Below are 25790 nucleotides of genomic sequence, written 5' to 3' on the forward strand. Positions count from 1 at the left end.
GCCGGGAAAACGCGCGGTGTTCAAAATATTCACGATCATTCCAGAATGACACCCGCGGTTTGGTCCAGTTTTGTCAGTGTCATTCTGGAATGACACCCGCAGTTAAAGGGTTAATATAAAATCTGTAATACTCACTAGCTGGTAACTTTGGTCGGCCCATTCACTGTACCGTATGGTATGTTCGGCGTTCGTTTCGTTTGTATGAGATGTTTGTGTTTGATTAGCAGCCTCAGGGTGTGGTGCAGCACAGCAGCGGTCGCTGTCACTCACATGACTATCTATCTATCTATCTATCTATGTATTTATATCTATATATATATATATATATATATACCGGTATATATATATATATCTATATATATATATATATATATATATACCGGTATATATAAAAAAAAAAAAAAAAAGCGCGCGGGCGCGAGTGTCCCGCTTTTAGCTTCAATAAATCTGGTCACTTTAGACTAGCATCATCTTGAAGTGTTAATCTACTGCTACAAGCTCCTCATTAAAGATGGAGAGATGGCAATTTTAGGCCAAGTCAGAGTAAAATAAGTATACCCGGTGGTGGTTTGTGGTGGCAGTTGCAGCCGGCACTGTGGTATACTTTTCCGTCTGGGCTGGAGTCCCGGGGATTTTAACTGTCATAATTAAGCTGACATTATGTTAAGGCCGTCAAAAAAAAAAAAAAAAAAAAAGGATCTACACTACAGCAGCCTATGACGTTGTTTGATTTATTTATGTTCTTGGCTAAATGTATCACATAATTCATAGAGCTAGGCAGAAAAAAAATCATAATCTATATATATTTTGTATATATATCTTGTATTATGGTACAGACAGAAAGGTATATGTGAAGCTACAGAACGTGGTGAAAGTTTTTTGGCCTCTCTGATGAAGCCAGGATCCATGAGCTTGAATGATGAGTGAATGGAAGCGTGGACCTTAGGCTGTCTGGACGTTGCTACCCCTCACCCTGCCCTAGGGTGGGAACGGAGGTCCGGATGATGATCATGATGTATACATGGAAGCAACAGGGAAACAGACAGCAAGCTAAGATTGCCCACTGAGCTCTATAGTATGGAGAGGCTATCTCCGCCGCGGGCGTGTGATTTTGGCCGCCATATTGAAACACCAGCACTCAAATTCAGATTCAAATACTGTACTTTACTTCCACTAACCAGTGGTTATTAATAAAGATACACTCGTCGCTTATAATACAAAAACATATATGGATTATTATTATTATTATTATTTTTTTTTTTTTTTTTTGCCTAGTTCAACGAATTATATAGGGAACATTTAGCCAATGAGTATAAAACAACGCCATAGGTTGCTGCAGTGCAGAACTAAACCTTTTGGCACTAAGGTAGAGAAAGGTGATGGCAGAAAGGGAAAAGATAGTGTGGTATTAACGTTGAAATGATAGTGACGTTGAAGCTATTTTACGTCGAAGTAATGGTGTTGAAATGATGTGGGAAATCCTTAGACTATCCATGTCATGAAACCGAATGTCCAGATTGATAAAGGCTGGAAGAAACATGGAAATATCTACAAGAAAGTGTGAACAGAAGAGAAGAGGACATGGAGAGAAACGCTGGAGATAAATGGACCCATTTTAGTGGCCTCATTCATGCAGGGATGCTGGGGAAGAATCTTCCCGCTCCTCCCCATGGGGCAGTAATGATAGAGAATTAGCAACAAGATATATTTCTGTTCTGCTAGGTTTTTAAGGGGCGGCTTCCCGTCCCTAGAACGCCTAGAGTGCAGCTGGGTTCTCTTTCTAGACCGGAGCTTAGACAAATAAGGGAGGGCCAGGGAAAACAGGGCAAAAACCTTACACGTATATTGACAAATTCAACTGGTGTGCAACAGGCAGACAATCTTACAAAATTTCATAGACAAGAATCAATACATAGGCTGGCATTAATGAGTCTAGTATCGCACAGGATACTAGATGCACAGGAGTCTAAGTCTGGTTCAGGAGGGTAAAGGCACTATTACACTGTTCGGGGTGGTGAGGCAAAGTCGTAATGCATTCACTGCTCTGACAATGAGTTCATGGGCTGAATACTGGGAAGGGTGTTACTGACTTGCACAAAGGAGGAGAATAGTTACAGGTGTCGTTACAAGGGGGCAAGGGTAATATCACTGCTCGTAATATTCACTGTCTACACCTCCGTATTCTAGAGTCTTACTTGGCCCCACTGTACACTGGAATTCACTAGAGCACCTGTTCTTTATTCACTTATTTTGGTCTTTTCTGGCCTCACTGTGTTCACTGTGAACTCCCGTCTATACTCATAGTGCCGATCTCACTGTTTACTTTTAATTCACTGTTTTTTCGTGCACGCTTGGTTTCACTGGGGGAAGGGAAGGTTCATGGCTCACAACGCTCAGCCCGGTGTGGGCAGAGGCCCTGTGGGAGTCCCTTCGTCCTGTGGACACGGGACCACTTTCAGGGGCTGTGCATGGTGAAAGGCCCCTCACTGTCAGGGCTGGGGACTGGGGTCTGGCCCTCGGGACTGGGGCCGAACAGGCTTGGAGGCGCTCACTCAAGTGCCTGGTGGAGGACGGGCATTGCCTTCGTTGGGGTGGGGAGTGGGCCTGCCCGGGGGTCCAGGGGACGTCCTCCGAGGGGTGCCAGCTGCAGTCTTCTGCTGGGGGCGCTGCCGTCAGGGCTGGACTGCAGTGTCGCTCTCAGCCGGAGTCTGTCAGGTAGGCATCCTCCTCCTCCTGACAGAGGTAGAACAACCCCAGGGACAGTACAGGGCCACTCCACCAATCCTCCGAGTAGTGGTCTTCCTCCTGGAGGTTGTCTCGGTCTGGGTGGACAGGTGGGTAACCTGTGCTCCTGCCAGAGGGCAGGACTGAGCACAGCTCACTGTTTCGTTGTGGAGTCACAGGGGGTGAGAGACTTTGGTGACTCTCCCTGGCACGGCTACAGGCTATCACTAGGTTCCCTTGGGCAACAAACAGAGGGTGGCTACAGGCTGTCCCTTCACTGTTGGCGCAGCTACAGGCCATCGCTGGGACCCAAGTGCCTAACGGGCACTCAGGCGAGGTGTGACTATAGTCCTTCGCCTGCCTGCCAGTGCGGCTATCGGCTGTCACCGAGGTCCTGCAAGGAGGGCACTGTGCAGGAGAGGAGTGGCTACAGGCCGTCTCCTTCCTACGGGCGCGGCTATAGGCTGTCGCCAGTGGCGTGCCCTCTGAGGCAACTACAGAAGGAGAGGAGACGTACCTGTCTCTCCCCAACGCAGCTAAAGGCCGTTGCTGGTTTCTGTAGGGGGTGTGAGCAGCACTAGAAGGAGTGGCTATAAGCCATCTCCTAAATGATAGTCCAGTCATAGGCTGTGACCTTTTCTCTGAGTGGCTATAGGCCGTCTCTTGTGCCCGGCTATAGGCCGTGCTCCTTTCTTTTTGGTGAGCGGCTACAGGCCGTGGCCCTTCTTTGTGTGAGTGGCTATAGGCCACCTCTTTATTAACTAAGCGGCTATTGGCTGTCTCAGGTGCCTGACTATAGGCCATGGCTGGGGTGCTGCTCAGAAATGCTAGGCCCGTTCCACCCTGATCCTGTCAGTGGTCAGCTTGCCCGGAAGGTAGTGCACTTTGACTAAGGTGGTTCCGGGGAATAGCGGTGTCATAAAAGACTTTATATAAACTTGTAGAGAAGTTTTGTGGATTGGTTATATATATATTAGACTTGTGGACGAGCGGTTGTTATAATTGAGTAGTTTTATAAAGTAGATAATCTTCGTTCCCATTTGTCATGCAATGACAGGAGAGGTAAAGAATAGTATGGGACTATTTTTATTTGTCTTGGAAATATTAACAAAGTCTCTCACACACGAGTGAAGTATAAAGTCCCGCGAGCTAACCTCCCTGTCTTGCTTGATCTCTCTCTCTCTCTCTCTCTCGCCCATGTTGCTAGGCTCGTTCTCCCTACTACCTGCCGGTTCTATGGCCTGTCTCCTTCTGAGCTCTGCTTCCTAAATTCTGGTGAAACAGGGGTCGTGTCACGTGTGTTACACTGTGGTTGGAAAGTTCCAGAAATCTGTGTGTGAGTATGTGTGTATGTCACTAGGCTTTGTTCGTATGCTATCTCGCTGACACACTACCTATATCATCCCCTGACTTGCTACTTCCTGTGTATGGTCAACATTTCCTCAGTTAACTTGCAAGAGCATTTCCCTTTCCCAGACTTGCCTGGAGCTCCGTCCATCTATCTATTTATCTATCTATCTATCATGATTTGTAATTATAATATGGAGTCCTGACAGGGGCGCGCGGCCTGGGTGATCTTATGGCCCTGTTGCCCGGGCACAGTTCATTCACCGTCCAGGCCTCCGTGTCCTCCTCCTGCGGGTGTGGTGGAGGCTTGTGTTGTTACTGCTGGCATTTTAATTTCTTACATGTGAAATGTATCTCCAACTCTCCTCGATGCATTCCTGTGCCCATTTTTGTATCCGTAAGCTGCACAGTGGACCATGGCACTATATTTTCTGGAATTATCAGCTGCTTTCAAAAACTCACAGAGCAGTTCAGTACAAAAATGCGGTCATCAGGCGTGATGTAACATGGCTGCTGCTACACCAGTGCCGCCCTGGAGGCAACTACATAAATTATGCTGTGCTACCCATGAGAAAGCCTCTCCATACTATAAAGCTCAGTGAGATTACAATGATGGCGATGACGAATGCGGGTGTTTCAATATGGCGGCCGTAAATCACACGCTCACTTAGGAGGTAGCCCTCCATGTTATAGACCTGAGTGATGTGTACACAGCACTGAGCTCTACAATACGGAGTTTCTATCTCATGGCTAACACAGCATAACTGATGTAGCTGCCACCAGGGCGGTGCTGGTGTAGCAGCAGCCATGTTACACCTCGCCTGATGCCTACGGTTTTTTAACTGAGATGTTCATTGGGTTTTTTAAAGCAGTCGATGATTTCGTAATATATAGTGCCATGGTCAGCTATGCAGCTTTTGGATGCAAAAATGGATACAGGAATTCATCAGAAATGGCATTACATTTCACAAGTAAGAAATATATCTTGTTGCTGATTGTTATGCAGTGTATTCTAGGTTCCGACTTCTCGGTCCTAGGTACGGTGCAATGTGGGGTTCTTTGTTCCAGATCGGGTCAGGGTCAGCTAGGAAGGGAAAAACACAAAATCTAGGGTCCAACAGTACTGTAATGGTAGGTGAAAAAGGCCCGACTCCTCGGTCCTAGAACACCTAACATGTAGTGGAGTCCTCTTTCGAGACCGGGGCTTAGTGCAAATAAGAGAGAGGTAGGACACAAAAACTCCCGGCAGTAACCTTTACACGTGTATTCCTTCAGTCAGACACAAGACAAACAGCAGATAGTACAACACAGTATTTGGTGAATGAGGAAACCTTAACTAGATAATTATTATCTCACAGGATACTAGCTTAACAGACAATGATGCTAACACTCTAGGTTTAGTGTACAGATTTACTCAGAACACAGGGTCGTGGTGCACGTGGGGAGTCGGGGGTGAGTCTCACACGGGAGGGTCTGATTATAGTTATAGTAGTATAGAGTGGGAGTTGATGTTAACCCGAGGCATCCTGTCGATGTATGGGTACGTTGCAACATTTTGCATTTGCCAGTCCCGACGGCGTACTGGTACGTCGTGCAATTGCATGGTTCATAATTTGCACAATTTTCAATTTTCCCCCGTGATTTTTCGTACGTATACATGGGACACCTTCCTCTATTCCTCTACAAGATACCAAGCAGGGACAATGCCTTACACCGCATTACCTCCCCCCCCCTGCACGCCATTGTCTCGGCAACTTACCTGTTACCAGTGACCTGGCCAATAAAGACATCCAGGGCCAGAGTGATTCCCCAATCGATGACTATCTGGAGGGCAAAGTTTACATAGCATTAGAGGAAGAAACAGTCAGAAATATGATCAGGTAATGTGGCAAAAAAAGGTCAGGTATGGTGATGAGTTAGTGAGTGAAACAATGCTTATAATGCCTATATTACTGTTTGAAAACCAATATACTCTCGTACTACATATAAATTCGTACCAAGTAAATAAATAAATACCGTTTATTAGTGGTGTGAAATAGTTACTCTCCCATAGAACTCGTTTTCTTTGGTGCCAGCCTGTTAGAAAACCCAGTAAGGTAAGGAGGTACTGCTACCTGGATCGAGTATTTTAAACCTCAGGTGAGGGATTTCTCTATGAATTTTCGATGTTTCTCACCAAAAGCGGAGGTTTTAGTCAAAATTTTTTTTTTTCAAAAACACCTCGGGATTGGGGGGTGTCAGAGGTGCAAAATAGCTCGGGATGTTATTTTCTGGTAGCAACGGGGTTTTGGTAATTTATTATAACAAGATTCTGGGTTTTCACATATAATACTTCGAATGCAGAGAGGGGATTTACCAAGGGAGAGTGTAAGGCACTGAGAGTCTCTTTGTGTTTATAGTAATATGAGGGGGAGGGTATGATTAACACTTTCTCTGCATTATTTTCTGGTGGCAAGGGGCATTTGGATATTTTACTAATGTGAATCCTTCAGGTTGAGCGTCCTACTGATTTCACACAAGGGCGTCACACCGTGAGTCTGATTTACCAACCTTAGACTCTGCACTGGTTATTATTCCACTCCGTGGTAACTTGGGGCAATGTCACACTTAACAAGAGTCATTTATATGGTAGGGGTGGCGGGGAAACACGCCGGCGACGATTCTGCCGGGACTGGGGCATCACCAAGGGAGGGCGTGCCGAGAGGGCACAGGACGACTCGCAGGGGCGTCTTCTCTCATCCGGGGCTGCAGGTGGTGAAGGGGGCCCGTATTCTCCGGGCTGGGTATGGGGGTGTAGCCCTCAGGACTGGGGCCAAACAGGTCCAGAAATCTCAAGCTCAGATCTCGGCCGTAGGTGGAGGTCTTCCACCGTCATGGCGTAGGGAGGTCTCGCCTGGGCATCCTGGGGAGGGCCTGGAGTACTCTAGGGCTGCGGTCCCAAGAGCCAAGAGGCGCCGTCAGGGAGGGACTGCGGCATCGACATGAATCAGGGTCCGTCAGGTGGGTCTTCTCCAGGGCCAGGTGTAGGGAGCAGAGGCCAGGGGAGGCATTAGGGCTTCTCTGGAGTTCTCCTGTTTCCTCTGCGTCAGGAGTCTGGACCCTTGTTTCACGCTGGGATGGCGGGACTTCTCTCGCCTGTCTCCGGCAGTGGGGCCCGGCTACTGGCCATGGCTTCCCAAGGGTGCGCCTATGAGGCGCCAAGGCCCGGCTACTGGCTGTGGCCAGTGTGGGAGAATCAACACGCCTCGGGACACCTTCGAAGCAGCTACCAGCCATCTGAAGAAGGTGGGAGCAGCTCCAGGCCGACTCCTGCAGGAGGGAGGGGGAGCGGCTGCAGGCCGACTTGGAGGCAGCACCTTCGGAGCGGCTATCGGCCGTCTGACAAAGGCAGGAGCGACTACAAGCCATCTCCACATCACAGAGACGAAAGCCTAGCTAATATAATATGTTTGCATCATATAGATGAAGCCCTAGCTAACGCAGTCTGTGCCGCTTCACATACAAGAAAGTATATATGTATATGGTCTCACACTGCCGGTCACACAGGGGGGATCTGATGTGGCTAAGGTGGGTGTACTCTTGTGGGAGTGGAGGGAGGGGGATGGGATTTAGTGCGAGTCCACGGGTGTGGGTTACACTGACGTCTGCTGTCCTGTGGGGGAGGTGACATTAGGGGAATATTGGTCACGGTCGGGGGGAGGGAACTGACCCATGTGGGTATGTCGAGTACTCCGTGTAATAGCACTTTGAGTAATAGGGTACACTAGAATGCACAGGGGGGTGAGCACACTGGGGAAAGATCACACGTTATTTGGAGGGGATCATGGAGAGGGTTCACTGGGGCTGGTCACACTGGGGGAATGTAAAGGGAGGATCTATTACTCACAGTTTCTGATGGAGGGGAGGACAGGGCCCGCTATGACGAGAGTTCCAAGTGGCTGCTTGACATGGGAGGGAGGCTGCACGGTGAGTAGCATAGAGGCAGGTGGTCCATCGGGTTGCCATGAATCGGAGAAGAGTGGGCTGGTGGTGTGTGGGGCGGCTCCCTAGCTGGTAAAGCCCGACAGGAGGCCAGGCTCTCTGGGCTGGGGCCGAAGAGGGCAAACAGGCGTGCAGCTCGGTGCCAGCCCTTCGTCATTGTCAGGGTTCTGGGAGAGGACCTGGGGAGGCCCGGAGCTGGGGTCGGGCGCAGAGGGGGCAGCGCAATGGACGCACAGCTCTCATGCCCCTCAGGGGCGGCAGTCAGGGAGGGGCTGTGGCCGCCGAGGTCTGGGGGGGCTCAGCTGCTGCGACAGGCACCGGGGGAGGCCTGCCTTCTCTGGGGGTTGCGGTCTCACCGTTGAGAGGAGGCTGTCAGGAGTGACTTGCGGCCTCTCATCCTGGGGGAGTCTGACAACACCTGTGGCTGCACCGACAGGACACTGCCCCTCAGGGATGTCTCTCCCACTCTGGTCTCTGGAGGTTCCCCTGAAAAGGAGCAAGAGTCACCCTCGGGCACCGAGGGGCAGGGAGAGGGGCACCACACTTCGCCACCAAGGTGGTGGTCGGGGTGGGAGGTGCCCTCTTCTGCAGAAGCCTAGTTATGGGCAGGGGGAGAGCAGCCTGGAGCCGACCCGCCTGCTGTTACAGACCCTGACGGCGGTGGGTAGGCACCTTGTGGATACGCCTGGCCATTGCCACAGCTCAGACAGAGGCTGCACTCCGGCCGTTGTGTTGGAGGCAGGAAGAAGGTGCCCAGTGGATATGCCTGGCTATTGCCACAGCTCAGAGAGAGGCTGCTCTCTGGCCTAGTTCCTGATGATGAAGAGAAAGCACCCAGTGGATACGCCTGGCTATTGCCACAGTGCCGATGGAGACTGTTCTCCAACCATCGTTTCAAGGGCAGGGAGAAGGCACCCGGTGGATATGCCTGGCTATTACCACAACGCCAACGGAGATTGCTGTCCGGCCCTTGTTTTGGAGGCATGGAGCAGGTGCCCAGTGGATACACCCGGCTATTGTCACAGTGCCGACAGAGACTGCTATCCTGCCTTTGGGTCTGGGGCTCCTGCCCTGGAGACAGCTTTGGTGGATGGCAACGGCATGTCCGCTGCTCCTTCTGGGGGATAGCAACCCTTGAGGCTCCTCCTGGGTCCTCTGTCAAAAAGGAGACCGGTCCAGGGGACTCGGTGTTCGAGGGTGTGCTTGGGAGCTTGTCTATGCAAGTCCCACCCCGATTCTGGTGAGAGTTCCCTCTGCTTGAGTGTAGTGTCGTTTTCCTGCACGCTGCCGGGTGGTCTGGCTGTGAAGAGGGGCATCGGGGCGCGAGGGACATCTGACGCTTTTGACTGGAAGATGCGACAGGTAAACCAGCCTCCATGTCACCTCCTAGTGGGGTGGGTATCGCTCCCCCGTACTCTCCTCCTGGAGTGGTGGACCTTGCCGCGAGGATATTTCACTAATTCTATAAGATTATTGCTCCTTGGGGTGGGGCGGGAAGGTTCTTCCCCAGTATCCCTGCATGAATGAGGCCACTATAATGGGCCCATTTATCTTGTCTTTCCCTCCATGTCCTCTTCTGTTCACACTCTATTGTAGATATTTCCATGTTTCTTCCGGCCTTTATCAATCTGGACATTCGGTTTCATGACATGGATAGTGCCATGAAGGGTAAGACCTATGGCGTTGTTTTGTACTGATTGGCTAAATGTACCCGATATAATTCGTTGAATTAGGCAGAAAAAAATCATAATCCATATATGTTTTTGTATTATAAGCAAAAAGTGTCTCTTTAATAATAATCACTGCTTAGTGGAAACAAAGTATTTGACTTTGAATTAGAGTGTCGGTGTTTCAATATGACCGCCAAAATCACACGCCCGCGGCGGGCGTGTGGCACAGACACATCATTGATACTTGCTAACTAAAGGGCAGCATTCCAATTATGAAGCAATATGGCCGCCGTCTTTCTGAACAATGATCTTGTTGAAGAGGTCACGTACTTAAGAGCACTTGAAATATAAATATTTTAAAGTATACGTTCAAAGCTATTAACATGGCATTTCAGAACATATAGAACTTTTTTCAAATTCTGATAGTAAATCCATACACCACAAGCGATTATTGGAGTGGTAAGATGGCGGAGTCAGCATCAGTGGTGTTATTGTTGTGGCGTCAGCTGTCTGTAATTATTGGTGAGCCCAGGCCCGAGCACCGAGGTGTACTTGATCATTTGCCCGTCAGGACGATCGTGTGGAGGGTGTTCACTGCGTCATTCAATGATAGACTCCACCAGTAAGTTACTGTGTTAGCCATGTCACATGTGCTAAATTACAAATGTACACACAACTGATTCATTCTTTACCAAACGCCCGCGGCCTTTCCATATTTTCTAGTGAATGTTTCACAGGTTGATTATTAGTCCTGGATTACCACAGCTACTGGGGATTTTTATAAACCTGCCTCTAAAAGCTACAAATGAGGTTTTAGAAAAGCGTTAATGTTTGGCCGTCTACCAGCAGCTGACCGTATTTAACATTCATGACGCGCATTTTTATATGTGAAAGCTGGCTGTCAAATGCAAGTGAGGTTAAGTTGGATTAGGTTAGGTTTGGCTGGGTTAGGTTTGATTAAATCATTAAATTTGCCATGGCTTTGACACGGGCTACACTGATGCATCCAGTCAGAGAGATGGTTGGTAAACAATGCTGGCAGTCAGAGAGACCATCGGTAAACATTGCCGCCGGTGGCCTGGCCGCTTCCTTAACTACCCAAAAATAGGTTTATTTGGTCGTTTTCCAATCACTTCATGCAGTCACAACTCATTAGTTAACTATCTGTGTTGCATATGTACCAAAATTACTTGAGATTGTGGGTTTGTTATAATGCAGGTGGAATCGCCACACCCATTTGTATGAATTACCCTGTATGCTTATTTGGATCAAGTTTGTTTTAATGTTTCATTCTCTTTCCAATAATTTTTAAGATGCTGTAAAGTTTTGTGTGGTGTAGCTAGTAATTATCCAGTTAAACATACACTTGTACCAGTAGAAGGACCTTACCAATTCACTTCATATTCCTCCAGTTTGTTTTTTGTATTATTGTGACTGTTTTCAGGGTGGTAAATTACCTTTCCTGATGAAAAATTTCCCACTGGTTTTATCATCACGTTCCTAAAGCCATACCTACGATTCTTTGTCTTACAGTACTGTACGTACTCAAAGGTGGTTTTCATATCCTAACTTTCCAACTGGAGGCTAGATTAGGTTAGGTTAGATTAAGGTTAGGTCAGATTAGGTTAAATTATTGGGTACAGGTAAGGTAGGTTAGGTTAGGTTAGATTAAATTCAATTGAATTATTAGGTACAGTTAAGGTAGGTTAGGTTAGGTTAAATTAAATTATTAGGGAGACATGGGGTAATCATAATCTGTAATCGTAACTGAGTACAGACTTTTGTGTAATTGTCATAGTAATCGATTACTTACATATTGTAATATAATCGTGGTTACTTTTACGATTACAAGGCCCCAGATAAATTATTCTTCCACAGATATTCGTCAATAATAAAATACTGTAGTTCAGTGTCAAACAGTCAAACGTACACCATAAAAGTCCATAAGTAATATGAAAACAAAAGTGAATGGGCCAGTGTACTGAGTGGTCCTGACATCTGGTGGGAGTCTGTGAACTTCTCCTTGAAATACGTGTTGCGGGTTTCAAAGATAAATTTTTCTATGCGTTTTCATGTAGTTTCCTCAAATCACAAAATTTTTCAAATGCGTTTGACAATAATGCTATTGGTGTGTCAGTGGCATTAGAGAAAAAAAAAAAAATCATAAAACAGGAATCATCATCTCCATGGAATTAACTTCTACATATAATTTACTATTCAGTAAACATCCAATATATATGGTGTAAGACTATAACATGGTAAATACATGAGGAAATACTTTCATGCTCAAATTTTGCCATATTTTAAAATTCGTTGTTGGAGCAATGTACGACATGTTTTCCTGGTTGCTCTCCACTCAACACCTCTTCTACATCGCGTCTCCCACAGCCTACGACGTTTGGCGTCCATATTTGATGGAAACATGGCCCATCCTTTCACTTGTTTCATGAATGGGTGCTGGTCTGCGCTGAAAGTTGAATCTGATTTGCAGTCAGCCACGGCGCAAAGTTCGTCATTTTGCTAACTGTTCTTATTGTCGATGTCACACCGCTAACTGCTAAGTATAGAAACCCACAACTCTCAACACTGAACAAATCACATGGTTAATCAATGAAAAACTTACTCCCAATTCTCCGTGAATAGCCTGTCTGGAATATGTACCACAATACTGACAAGCACTACATTCTATGATTCTTGTTATCCTCTGTTCTATCCTCCACAGCACTCCACTACCTAGCAATAACCGCTAACAACTGCACTTCCAAGGCAGTGTAAGGGAGAAATACCAATAAAAAAAAGTGTCATGTATAGACTATATAGTCAACTAAACAGTTGTGATGATCTCAAACGGAGAAAGAAGTGTATTCTTACAGGGTGTGTGTGCCTTATGTTTCCTAGTCATAGTTGCTAAAAAATGTACTGCTTCAAGCTAGTGTAAGCAAAACTCTACTGTTTATCAATGGAGAATATAAAATAAATGCACGACAAAAGGAAGGGTGTGGCACGACCCACCACCTCCTTTTTGTTGTATTAGCACTCTGTACCTTTACAACAATAAACATTTCAGATCAGCCAAGTCATCCCATCACCGACGCATCTCGCCAGTCTCGTGTTTGTTTACAATCGTATGTGTGGCAGAGCCCAGTACCGAATGGAAATGTCGCATGGCGAATTTATCCGTATCTTTCATCATTGTTCTTTAAGAAATGGAAATCCTATTACCCTTATTCGAATTACTTACCGTCTTTATACATCTATGGAGGCAATATTTCCACATAAACTCTCTTTAATACATCCCTAGAAATCACCTGATAGACAGGAGTGGAACATACGTTTGACTACTATTTTTCCCCAACCCATCTTCTTTATAAGGCCATGAATATTGTAGAACCCTTAGTTTTGCTGGTGTAAACCTGATGTTCAATGTAACAACACTCAGTTTTAGCTGGCTTTGGGTAGAATGACATGAAATATTGGTAGTTGTAACCCTCACACCCACGACAGGTGCATCTGGGAGAAGTTCACAGACTCCCACCAGATGTCAAGACCACTCAGTGCACTGGCTTATTGTAGGTTATCACTTAGAAGCTTCCATATAATATCCTACCTATGCTAGAATAATATCACCTGGGAAGATCTTAGTTGGTAGAAAAGTTAATAGAATGAAAGGGTCAAGGACAAAGTGAAGAAAAGTCTTGGTGCTTGAATTATTAAAACACATTTGTATTGCAAATTGGCAAAAAAATAAAGGAACAACTTACTGGACATAGCACTGTACAGTACAGTATATTTTTATCCAGAATAACAGTTGCCATAGGTTCTGCAGAGCTTAACCCTATGTTCTTCCTTACGCAGGCAGTTCTTATTAAAATCATTTGCTTGTAAGATATACCCGGTATATCCGTAGAAAATATCAGTTTTATATTATTAGACGGTGTTTTTGCTTTTAAAAACTAAATTCAGCTATTTACTTAATCAGTGTCAAGTATGAAAGAAATGTGCTCATAATTATACAATGCATAACAATACATGTAATCATGAGTACTTCTTATGTAATCGTAATTGATTACTGCTACTTTTACTGTAATCTGAAGTTTGCAAAGTAATCGTAATCGATTACAATACCCCTGTAATCACTCCATGCCTGTTATTAGGTACAGTTAAGCTAGGCTAGGTTAGGTTAGGTTAGATTAAATTAAATTATTAGGTACAGTTAAGCTAGGTTAGATTAGTTTTTGTTAACACTTATGTTAGGACTCCTTTTGCCATTATAGCAGACAGATTGAACGAGTTGACACAACAGAACACAGCTTAAAACAAAGGCGAAACAGATTTTGCATGGATCGTTTATGTACTACCGCAGAAAAATATATATAACAGACTATAAGGAAGAAGTACTGGCTGTGGAAGGTGCTTAGACTGCTTCAGATAAAGCATAAGTTTACCGTTATCCAAAACTGACTCGTTTTCGTGACCAAATGAGAAACTTGGCATTAATTTGGGGAATTATTTTACACTGTGGATTCTGAAAAGGTCTTGATGGTTGACTTTTTTTTTTTTTTTTCACTACACAGGCTTCATCAGTACTATCCCACTACACAGGCTTCATGAGTACTGTCCCACTACACAGGCTTCATGAGTACTATCCCACTACACAGGCTTCATCAGTACTGTCCCACTACACAGGCTTCATGAGTACTGTCCCACTACACAGGCTTCATCAGTACTGTCCCACTACACAGGCTTCATCAGTACTGTCCCACTACACAGGCTTCATCAGTACTATCCCACTATATAGGCTTCATCAGTACTATCCCACTACACAGGCTTTACTATCCCACTACACAGGCTTCATCAGTACTATGACACTACACAGGCTTCATCAGGACCTGTACATCACAATGCAAACTTCATCAGTACATTAGTAATATTTGCAAATTCATTATAAGTGGTAAAGGAATCCATAGATTTTCAAAATATGGCAAGTCAGGCTGGAATGAAAGAAAATTGTATGTTTTATAATTGTGAAGGTTATTTGAGGCCCTGTGTGGTGTATGATACACAAGCAGCATTTTTTAACCCATTGACTGTGGCTGTATCATATATGATATCTGAGTCCAAATGGCTCTGACTGCGGGTGTATCATATGTGATTTCCTGCTTTAAAAAATTCCGCCGTCAGAAATGGCAGGAAATAAATCAGCTAGCAACTCATGGCACCCTAAAGAATATAACCATACATTGATTATGCATTTTTACGAGGAGCAGAGCTCACCTGAGTTACCTACAAAATGCCGAAAGTAATGGTACGAAATCTTCTCCATGTTGCCGCTAGCAGTAGCCCAAGCAAATATTGGATGAAATCTCTGGATGAGTGTAGTGATGATAGTGATACATTGTTAGATGATGACAGTGATGGTTCAGGTGCTGATTTACACTTTTATCTGATAGCAAGATTGGCACAAGATTGACAATGACAACACAGTACAACCATAACACATCGTTTGCCTGGCACCACTGCACAGGGAATATTTATTACTTCACGGACCTGTTTCAGGGGTAATTTTTTTGTTTGCTGTATTGTGTTATATACCATTGAACTCAGATTTTTTCTCTATCTTTTGAAAATATTATTTTTTTTCTATTTTTTTTCTAAATATTTGAAAACTACTGTACACGGAATATACATGTAAACAAACACTGACGCAGTGAATGGGATAAAATTGTCAAAAAACACGGTCAGAGTTTGTAATGTTTGATGAGTGATAATGCCAAAACTATTGTATTTAGGATGATGCTGTTTGCAGTATTTTAAAGCTGAATGTCTCAATATTATCCAACAACTTTTTGGTAAAGAAACTATTATTATTATTATTACTATTTTTATTTTATATTTTTCCCATTATTTTGAAAAAATTTTAGACATTGCAGTTTTACGTTGCATGCAGTTGTGCTATCTTTGCACAGTAATAACACATAAACTAGTACCATAGGCCTATAGCTACATGATTCCTTTATGTTTTAAAATGAAGTTGAATTTCACTAGATTGTTTGCAAAATTTTATGGAAAGCTATCATCATTGAAAATAACTTTCATAAAATTTTGGGAGAGTATTCATGATTGTCATTTTATTTGCTTACCCAGTACTTGTACTGTGTGATTTGTGAACAGTAGACATTCTCATGTCTATGAAAATAGTTGACACAGGCACAACACCATGGTTTTACATACTTTGGTGGTGTGTTACAGTATTTTACAAGTTGTAGGTGCAAACAAACCTGGTAATAATAACAAGAAAAGTTCCTATGCCAAGGGATTTCTCCGGACTGAGACAGTGCAATATTAATGCAGTAAATGAAAAGATAAAAATGGTAGATTACTAGTGAAGAAGGGAGAAAAAGTGAGCAGATGGAGAGAACACTTTAAGGAATTGTTGAACATAGAGGATGGACTGCGAATGTAAGTGGCTGGGGAATGGCTGGGAGAAGGAGGGAGGTGAGAAGACAGGAAAAAATCAGTAGGATAGAAGTTGTGGAAACAGTGAAGAAAGTTAAATTGGGGAAAGCCCCAGGAATTGATGGAGTGTGTGGTGAAATGCTGAAGCATGGGGGAGAGATAGTAGTAGAATGGATGTGGAAGATATGCAGATTGGCCTGGGAGGAAGGTAGAGTCCCGGAGGATTGGAAGTCAGGTATAATTATTCCCTTGTACAAAGGAAAAGGGGAAAAAGGTGTGTGTGGTAATCATAGGGGCATTTGTCTTCTTAGTATAATAGGAAAAGTGTATGGTAGGATACTTATTGACAGAGTTAGAGAAAGAACAGAGAAATTAGATGGAGAAGAACAGGGAGGCTTTAGGAAGGGAAGAGGTTGTGTAGATCAGATATTCATTCTTAGATCTTTAGTGGAAAAGTTTCTAGAGAAGGGAAAGAAGTTGTATGCGGCTTTCATGGATTTGGAGAAAGCATATGACAGGGTGGATAGACAAGAATTGTGGAAAGTGTTAAGACTATATGGAGTAGATGGGAAGTTGTTGAATGCTGTGAAGAGTATGTACGATGGTGCGAAGGCTGCAGTGCGTGTGGATGGTGAACTAAGTGAATTTTTCTCTTTGAAGGTTGGGTTGAAACAGGGATGTGTCATGTCTCCATGGTTGTTCAATCTGTTCATGGATGGGGTAATAAAAGAGGTACGAGGTAGGGTAGTGGATGTTGGAGTGGCCCTGATGAGAGAGGATAGTATTTGGAAACTCCCTGTACTGTTGTTTGCAGATGATACTGTGTTGTTGAGTGAAGACGAAGGGGAGCTGCAAGGCTTGGTGGATGAGTTTGGGAGAGTGTGTAAGAAACGGAATCTAAAGGTGAATGTAGGGAAGAGTAAAGTGATGGTCTTTGGGAGAGGTGAAGTTAGTGAATGTACAGCGAGGTTGGATGGTGAGGAATTGGAAAATGTGAGTACGTTTAAGTACTTGGGTAGTGTGATGAGTAAAGATGGAGGTTTGGAGGGTGAAGTGCTTGAAAGGGTACTGCAGGGAAGAAAGGTTGCTGGTTCTTTGAAAGCAGTGATAAGAAACAGGGAAGTGAGCATGGAAGTGAAAAAGTTACTCCATGACAGTATTGTGATACCAACTCTAACGTATGGAAGTGAAGCTTGGACGTTGTTGGAAGGACAGAGGTCAAGAGTGAGAGCAGTGAAAATGAGTTATTTAAGAGGAGCCTGTGGAGTCACATGGAGAGACAGGCTGACGAATGAGGATATAAAGGAACGTTGTGGTGTGGATGTGGATGTGATAATCAGGAAGCGTTATGAGGAACACACTGAGGTGGTTTGGCCATGTGGAGAGGATGGAGGGTGAAAGACTGACGAAGAGAGTGTATGTGAGTGAGGTGGAGGGGGGAAGAGGGAGGGGTAGGCCGAGGATGAGATGGAGGGATGGGGTGGAGAGGTATATGAGAGAGGGGGGTGTGAGTTGGGAGCAGGGCAGTGAAATGGCAGGGGACAGGGCAACTTGGAGGCGATTTGTTTGTGGCCACCCCAAATGGGATTGAGGCGTCTGGCAATAGATAGAAAGATAGATAGAAAAACGAAAGAACATAATAATTATAATAAGAAGAATGTAAGTACAACTAAAAAACATTGTTGGAATAATAAGCAACATTTAAGTAAAAATAATAACCTTATTGACAGAATTAGTAAATAATAAAGAATAAAGAACCATAAACAGTGAGACAGGAAAAACAGTAATAATGGTCAGTATTATAGTGGTTATTCTTTTTACTGACAACACAATGTCAGCACTCCTGCAGTGATGTTGTGTGAAGAATTGGTCCATTATCCATTCCATTAGCTATGACTACCGTAGGCCATGTCTAGTCCGAAGTCATCAACAAAAAGGTCAGTCAGGTGAGGGATGTGGCACCTACCCAGTGTTTGTTTCATCATAGGCATAGTGCATGGTGTTACAGTCTGGGTCATCCAGCTCCTGGTCCTCATCATGTGCACATACACGACCACAAAGCTGTTGTTGCCGTGCCACAAGCCCTTCCAGCCAAGCCCTTTGTAGCGGAGGGACAGAGAACGGCAGGAGTAAGTTCAGGTCCTTTGTTTTTGTTTTCTTCAGCAGACGTTCCTCCTCATATTTTGGATTCACCAGCACAGTGTCCAGGTGGAAGTTCCTGTGCAAAAAGGTTTGCTGGTGAGGCTGCACGCTTACTTTGGTAGCCACTGCATCACTAGCCCCATAGTGGTCCTTGGGGAGTTATCCTTCCTTGTACATGTGTGTTATCATATTTGGGATGCCTTAGAAAATGTACCCTCAGAGGCCCTCTGGATTGTTACAGCCTTAGTGAGGGCTTGGACTTCTAAAAAGTCTTCTCACTGCAAGTGCAAAACCCTGAACTTTTTGCTTGCAGAATGGATGATATCAGAGTGGTCATCCGGGGTCAGATTTACATCATGCATTTCTCAGTTACCTCAAACGACCTATCATACGGCATGTAAGAGTAACTAGAAACAAAAATAATGAACTCAACACAATTCAGTCACATGCACACTGCCCATGTCCCGGGCACTTGGTAACCAAACCCAGCGTATGTTTCAGCCAAGTGCTCATGGGCATTTGAGTATCATACTCTTCCAATATTTTTTCCAAATACAGGTTGAGCATGCTTTGGTCAAAAATGATGTTTTCATGGCTTTCCAACCTTATGGTCAATGGTGTTTCATAACATCCATCACCTCCACATGAAAGTACAGTAATTGCTCATTTATCCAGACATAATGGAGCCAAAGGCATGTCCTGGTAGTGGCAACATCCAGATAATGAACACTATTCCCCTAGCATACCCAGACTCTACCTATACCCAACCTCCAACCTATACCTATTTGTACAGTACTTATGCTTAATTTGGCAGTGTTTTTGGGTCATTCAAGCAAATGTAGACATCAAAACACGCTTAGGAATACCCAGTGTAACGCTAAACACCAAGAAAACCATGCAGAAAGAAAAAAAAAAAATGAAAACCAAAAACACCCTACCTATACACTATGTACAATACCCTCCTTATTTTAGCACTGTTTTCCAGTCATTCTGCCATATTTCAACATCAAAACATACATAGGATTATCCAAAATAATTTTCAATACCAAGAAAACCATTAAAAAAAAAAAAAAAAAAAAAAAAACACCCTACCTATACTCTACTGTATGTTCAGTACCCCTCCTAATTATGGCAGTGTTCTCAGGTCAATCTGCCATATTTAGACATCAAAACACACATAAGAATATCCAAAGTAATGCTAAACCATGCAAAGAAAACACTGAAGACCAAAAAACACCCTACCTATTCACTACTGTATGTACAGTAGCCCTCCTAATTTTGGCAGTGTTTTCCTGTCATTCTGCCATATTGAGACATCCAGACACACATAGGATTATCCATATTAATGCTAAACACCAATAAAACAATGCATAAATAACAAAAATCCAAAAAAAAACTGAAGACGGTTTGAAAATCAGTTATCTGTGATGAGTGATTGCTCCCAGGACTGAAAAAAAATTCCACAGCCAAATATGCCACTAGAAATTGGTTATATTGGTATAAATGATATACCATCATCTTTGCTGGTGTTTATATTATATGATAAGCTAATGAAGACACAAAACTGATAAGTAAAAGTACAGAAATGGAGTGAGAATAAAGTGTTCAGGAATAAAACTTGCCTTCATATAACTACCCACCATCCTAGTGCAAAATTTTGCCAGCATCTTCCAAGAGTTAAGCATATGTCTAGATGCAAAATTTCATGAGCTTGAGGATTCTGTGGAATTTTGATATGACCAATAGTAGTTGAATCAATTGCACAAATTTAAAAACTCACAAGTCAGTGTTATCACCACATAGGAGGGTAGGGAGTGAGGGTGGAGCCGGGAGTATATGGAGGAGGGACGGGAGGGGGGGAGAAGCAAGGATGTGGGGAGGATTCTCCCCCTTCTGTCAAGAGGCAGACGGGTGCTTTTACCGTACATTTACTTGTGGCTTGAGGTCCGTTAGACGGTGAGTGGCCATGCGGAAACACATCTCACTGTGACCAGGTGACTTTGAACGTTTGGTAGAGAGGCGGACGGCTGCTGTCACTGAACATGTACTCCTGGACTGCAGTCTGTGTTTGTTGGTGGTGGCAGCTGGGAAAGACTAAGCCCGGTGGCCGTGAGACTTTGGACATTCGTTGGGGATGTGTACGGACGTTTTGGCACCACTTGTGGGTTACAGTCGTATTACTCAGGTGCTGGAGGTTCATTGGGAGTGATTGGATGAGTGTGCAACTTTGACCATTCAATACAGGGGTGGATGGATATTTTAGCTTTGGTTGTGGGTTGCGGACTACTTCTCACTCATGGCTCGAACCCAGCGGCCACAATACCAAATGGTTGAACATGTCGGCTGGCCGGTCGAAGTTTTCAGAGACTTTTATGTCTGGATAATAGCAAGTTAATTTGGATGATGATTTAACAGACCCAAGGTCCAGTGTCCAGGTAATGAACACATCTGGATACTGCATGTCTGGATAAACGAGGGACTACTGTACATACTTTGATGGACTGTGGGATAGCATTGTCTTGATTTTTAGGAGGATGTCCCTTGTGTATCATACTCCATACAGACCTTATTTGTCCTTGCATAGCTTTGCCCTGTATAATACAGTACCCATAAATAATTGCGGATTTTTTTTTTTTTTTTTTTTTTTTTTACCTCACCTTTGTTTTTATTTTTTATTATTGGTTCAAATGAAACTTTTCATGTTTCAATTGTTTTAATGATCATTTTTATTGGAAATGCCTTATCTTACCATTTTCAACCCCCTCCCTCGTTCCCATGGCGAAAAAAAGGTATTTCTGACAAAAGTGATGATTAAAAATTGATCGAAACAAATGAAAACTCACAAAAAAAAAGAAAAAAAAAAGCCCTGGCAAAACCAGGACCTGTATTATAATTAGCGTAGCTGGGAACATTCACAAGGGGCCTGGTGAAATCCCAAGCCAGTGAACTGTTCACAAATTTGTGAACAATGGTAAGAGTTATTTATCAACCTTGTGAAGTGGTCCTAATGCTGTGAACTCATCCCAGCGGTGTGGCAAGTCTGCTCGTGGTGCAGGCATCTTTTAACCCTTTAAGTCCGGGTCGGGTCTTAAGACGGGTTCTCTTGATGGATTCCGGGTCGGGACTTTTGAGTAAAAGAGCCTCAGGCAACGGGTGGCATCGTTTGATACCCCCAACCTTCCACGTTGCACTCAGAGGGGTCTGGGCTCTGACGTCATATGTAAACAAACCTGCTGGTACAAATGTACCGGGTTTTAGGGTGGATTTTTTTTTTATTTTCGCATTTTATGCTCAAATAATTACCTAAAAATGACTCATAAACCATAAGATAATTTTCTACAAACAAATATATGCCTAAAATCCTTCAAAAATATGCTGTAATAACAGTACATGTGACCGATTTTTTTTTCACGTCTGCAACGCGCAGAGGTTAGGCAGCGCGATTGTGCGTAGCGTGGAGTTAGAGGGAAGTCTTCACTTTTCGCCCTCAGCACAGTATTCAGATGAGATGGCAGAACCGGACAGCAATTTGCAGAACTCTGAAGTGACTAGTAGACTTGATGAAGAGAGGGAAGTGCATGACCTCACCGATTTTGAAGGATTTTCCGACAGTGATACACAAACTCCGTCAACCTCAGGGGTATCAGTGAGTAGTGCTGGCGTGAAACGTAAGTTATCGCCAGGTTTGGAGTACGATAGTGATGACCAGGAGAGTGGTAGTGACAGTGAGGGGATGGCACAGGAGAGTGGTAGTGACAGTGAGGGGATGGCAGACAGTGACAGTGATGGATTTATTCCCGTGAGTGACGAGAGTGATGATGATTCAGACCTAAGTGATGATGATGATGATCCCAGGGTGTGTGACCCTCCCCGTAGGCCTGGTGGTATTGGTAGTGCTGGTGGATCTGAGTTTATCTGGGCAAATGGTGATAGATTCATACCAAATTGCTATAGATTTGATGCAACTCACAGTGGAGTGACAAGGGCTGCTGGAGAAGACAAAAACAGTTCTGAAATGGAGTATTTTCTCCTGTTTTTTGATGGTGAAATTCTTGATTATTTGGTACAAGAAATAAGTTTTTCTAATAAGAAAAGAATGTTCTGTTCAAACTATAAGAAGAAGAAAAGTTTTGTTGAATGAGAGGAAATAAGTTCTGTTCTAATTACTGGTAGCATTAGTAAAGTTCAGAAGTTGAAATTACAATTTTTTGAATATGGAAACAAGTTCTGTTTTGAAAATAATTGTACACAGAAGCAAGAAATAAGTTTTTCTAATAAGGAAAGAATGTTCTGTTCAAACTATAAGTGAAAACACCAGATAGAAAAAAGTTGTTTGTTTACTTTGTGCGGCATCCTCATGGATTACCCATACTGCATTCATCAGCTTCATCAGCTGTAATTTCAGTAATGGGTAGGTAAAATATATTTATTTTATTATTTTTATTGATATTTCATCATTATCCATCATCCCAAACACATAAATCATAAAAATATGACATGTCAAATTTCCCGAAACTTTTGCCTCCCGGGGCATGTCTGCGGATTCTGAATTGCCTCACAGAGGGGTTAAGGAGTTAGGAGGTGTTCACAAGAGGTAAGTCGGTGACGGTATAAACAAAAACATTTGACTACTGCTTACACCAACCGTGGAATTTTTCACCACCGAGTGGCTTCTTCAGTGGATGTGATGATGGAGAGTTAGGAAATGATACCATTTATACCGGGAATGAATTATATTTTTGACAAACTTGGTGAGCAATGAGATAACCAGCCACATACGATGAAGTAACGCTGTCTATCCAGAAATGAAACGTGCTTTGACCCTTTGGTATATGGCACAGTGTGGCAGTGCAACGAAGACAATTTTAGGTTGTCACAACCAACAGTCAGCCAAGTGACCATGCTGACGTTTGAAGTTCTGGTTACACCAGAAATAATAGTCATTTGCTTCCAATGGATACTAGAGATATTCAAAGAAAGCAGGCAGAATTTTCAGAGAAGGCAGGCAGAATATTCAGGGAAAGCAGGCAGAATATTCAAAGAAGGCAGGCAGAATATTTGAAGAAATCAAGCAGAATATTCAAGGAAAGCAGTCAGATGATTCAAAGAAAGAAGACAGAATATGTAAGGAAAACTGGCAAAATTAACACAACTGTTAACATTTTAGTTTATTAATCTGAAATATATGTCAGGAAAGAAGATTGTGCAGTTTTGTTGCTCAGTTCAAGCATAGAGATGCACACAAATACACTTGGTACTGACAGATTATGTTCTTGTGTACAGAATGGTGCTTGACAGTGTTGTGGATACGAGAGTGGTAAGAGGATGATCGGGAAATCTGTCATTTCATATGGCTGTGGTATGGAAGGTAAAGCTGGGAGGAATAAGATTAAAAATGAGAGAGAAGAGCAGTCAAGGCAAAAAACTGAAAGTGAAGAAACAAAGAAACCAGCAATTGTCTGATGAATACATGGAGGAGGTGGGTGGAACAGAAAATGAATGATATGATATGGTGGGGTAAGATATAGGGTGGTGGGATAAAGGGGAGAAGTGGCAAGACTGGATGCAGAAAGGTACTGAAATAAAAGAAGAGAGCACACCTAGAGTAAAGCATTCAAAGAGATTAATATGAAGAAAAAAATAAGTAATCCCTCTAATATCCGAACGCCCAATATCCGAACATCCCCACTAACTGGACATAATCATCCCGGGATCCAATATTCCCAAAATGGTCCGAAAACTGCAAAAAAATTCGAAAAAAAAAACAGAATTTTTCCCGCCCGTAATTTGAACTTGGCGCGCGGGGCGCAGGACAGCTTTGTTGTGGCGCGTCATTCCTCCGACGTCTGATAGAGCGCCCCTGCATCCTCCCCACTTTCCGCCTGTCTCTCGCTGCGAGTGCACGCTCGTCATCATGGCTGCCCACGTGCTCGCTTTTGTGGTGGTGCCTTACCTGCTGCTCTCGTGCCTTTTATTAGTATGTGTGATGATGGCCCCGCCGCCTGAGAAGAGGAAGAGAGTGGTGTTGACTCTGGAGAAGAAACGGGAGATATTGGAGAAAGTAGATGCGGGGTGGTCTTCCCGCATCCTCCGTGAGTTCAACCTGGCCCGATCTACTTTGTTCGATATCAAGAGATCCCGAGACAAACTCATGCAGTACACGGCTGACTTCTCGTCGAGAAGCAAACGCAACGTGGAGAGGAAGGTGATGTTTACTCCCAAGTTTGCTGAAGTCGACCGCTCCACGTTGATTTGGTATCGACAGCAACGTGCTGCTGGTGTGATGGTACGTGGTACGGAGCTGAAGGCTGCTGCTGAGAAGTTCGCCAGGCTTCACGACGCCCTAGACTTCAAGGCATCCGAGGGTTGGCTCTTCGTGTTCAAGTTACGGCATGGCCTTACCAACCGTAAAGCTCATGGTGAAGCTTTGGACGCTAACGAGGATGGAGTTGATGAGTTTCAGCACAAGGTGAAGGGCTTGATCGACAGGGAGGGCCTCACTCTCGGTCAAGTCTACAATGCTGACGAAACTGGTTTATTCTATCGCTCTTTGCCAACGAACACTCTAGCTGAGGAGATGGAGAAGCATGTACCTGGCCGCAAGCTCTCCAAGCAACGGATATCTGCCTTGTGTTGTGCCAATGCTAACGGCATGCACCGGCTTAAGCCCGTTATTGTTGGCCATGCAAAGCAGCCTTGGTGTCTTCGTGGGGTGATGGATGTCCTTCCTGTCGTCTGGTACCATTCTTTGAAGGTATGGTTTACAACCTAGATCTTCAAAGACTGGTTCCACCACCACTTCATCAAGGAGGTCATACATTACCAGACGAAGACACTGGGAATCCCGTGTGACCAGGTAAAGGCCCTCCTTCTCCTCGACAATGCACCTGCCCACCCGTGCGACAAGGACTTGGTGGCTGAGAATGGCCGGATTAGGTGCATGTTTCTGCCACCTAATACGACTGCTCTCATCCAACCAATGGACCAAGGAGTGATCGTGGCAACAAAGCGCCTATACCGAAGGAAGTTCCTGGACGAGGTGATGGTTGTTCTCGAGGACGAGGACGAGCGCAGGGAGGGACGGGACACGTGAGGCCAGCGGACTTTGGAAAACCTTCGCCGCTACAACATCAAGTCTGCAATCTACAACTGGGCCAGTGCATGGAAGGAAGTCCCTGTCAAGACTTTAGAAAATGGTTGGGCTCGTCTGCTTCTCGGAACGGATGTGGAGTACGATTTCCTAGGTTTTGATGGATGACTTCCATGCAAGTCTACGTACGCATGGCGACGAAGTTGATGTGGACGATGTGCGTGAGTGGTTGGTTGATGACAAGGGCGATCCTGGGTATCAGACCTTGTCTGATATCGAGATCGCATCTTCAGTTGCAGGTGTCAGTACCCAGCTTGAAGATTCCGACGAGGACGGCGACGATGATGCGGACTCCTCTCAGCATGACACTACTCCAGCCA

This window comes from Coenobita brevimanus, chromosome 86, assembly GCF_032717465.1.
Source record: "Coenobita brevimanus isolate Jiangsu-jjx chromosome 86, ASM3271746v2, whole genome shotgun sequence".
In the NCBI taxonomy this organism is placed as follows: Eukaryota; Metazoa; Arthropoda; class Malacostraca; order Decapoda; family Coenobitidae; genus Coenobita; species Coenobita brevimanus.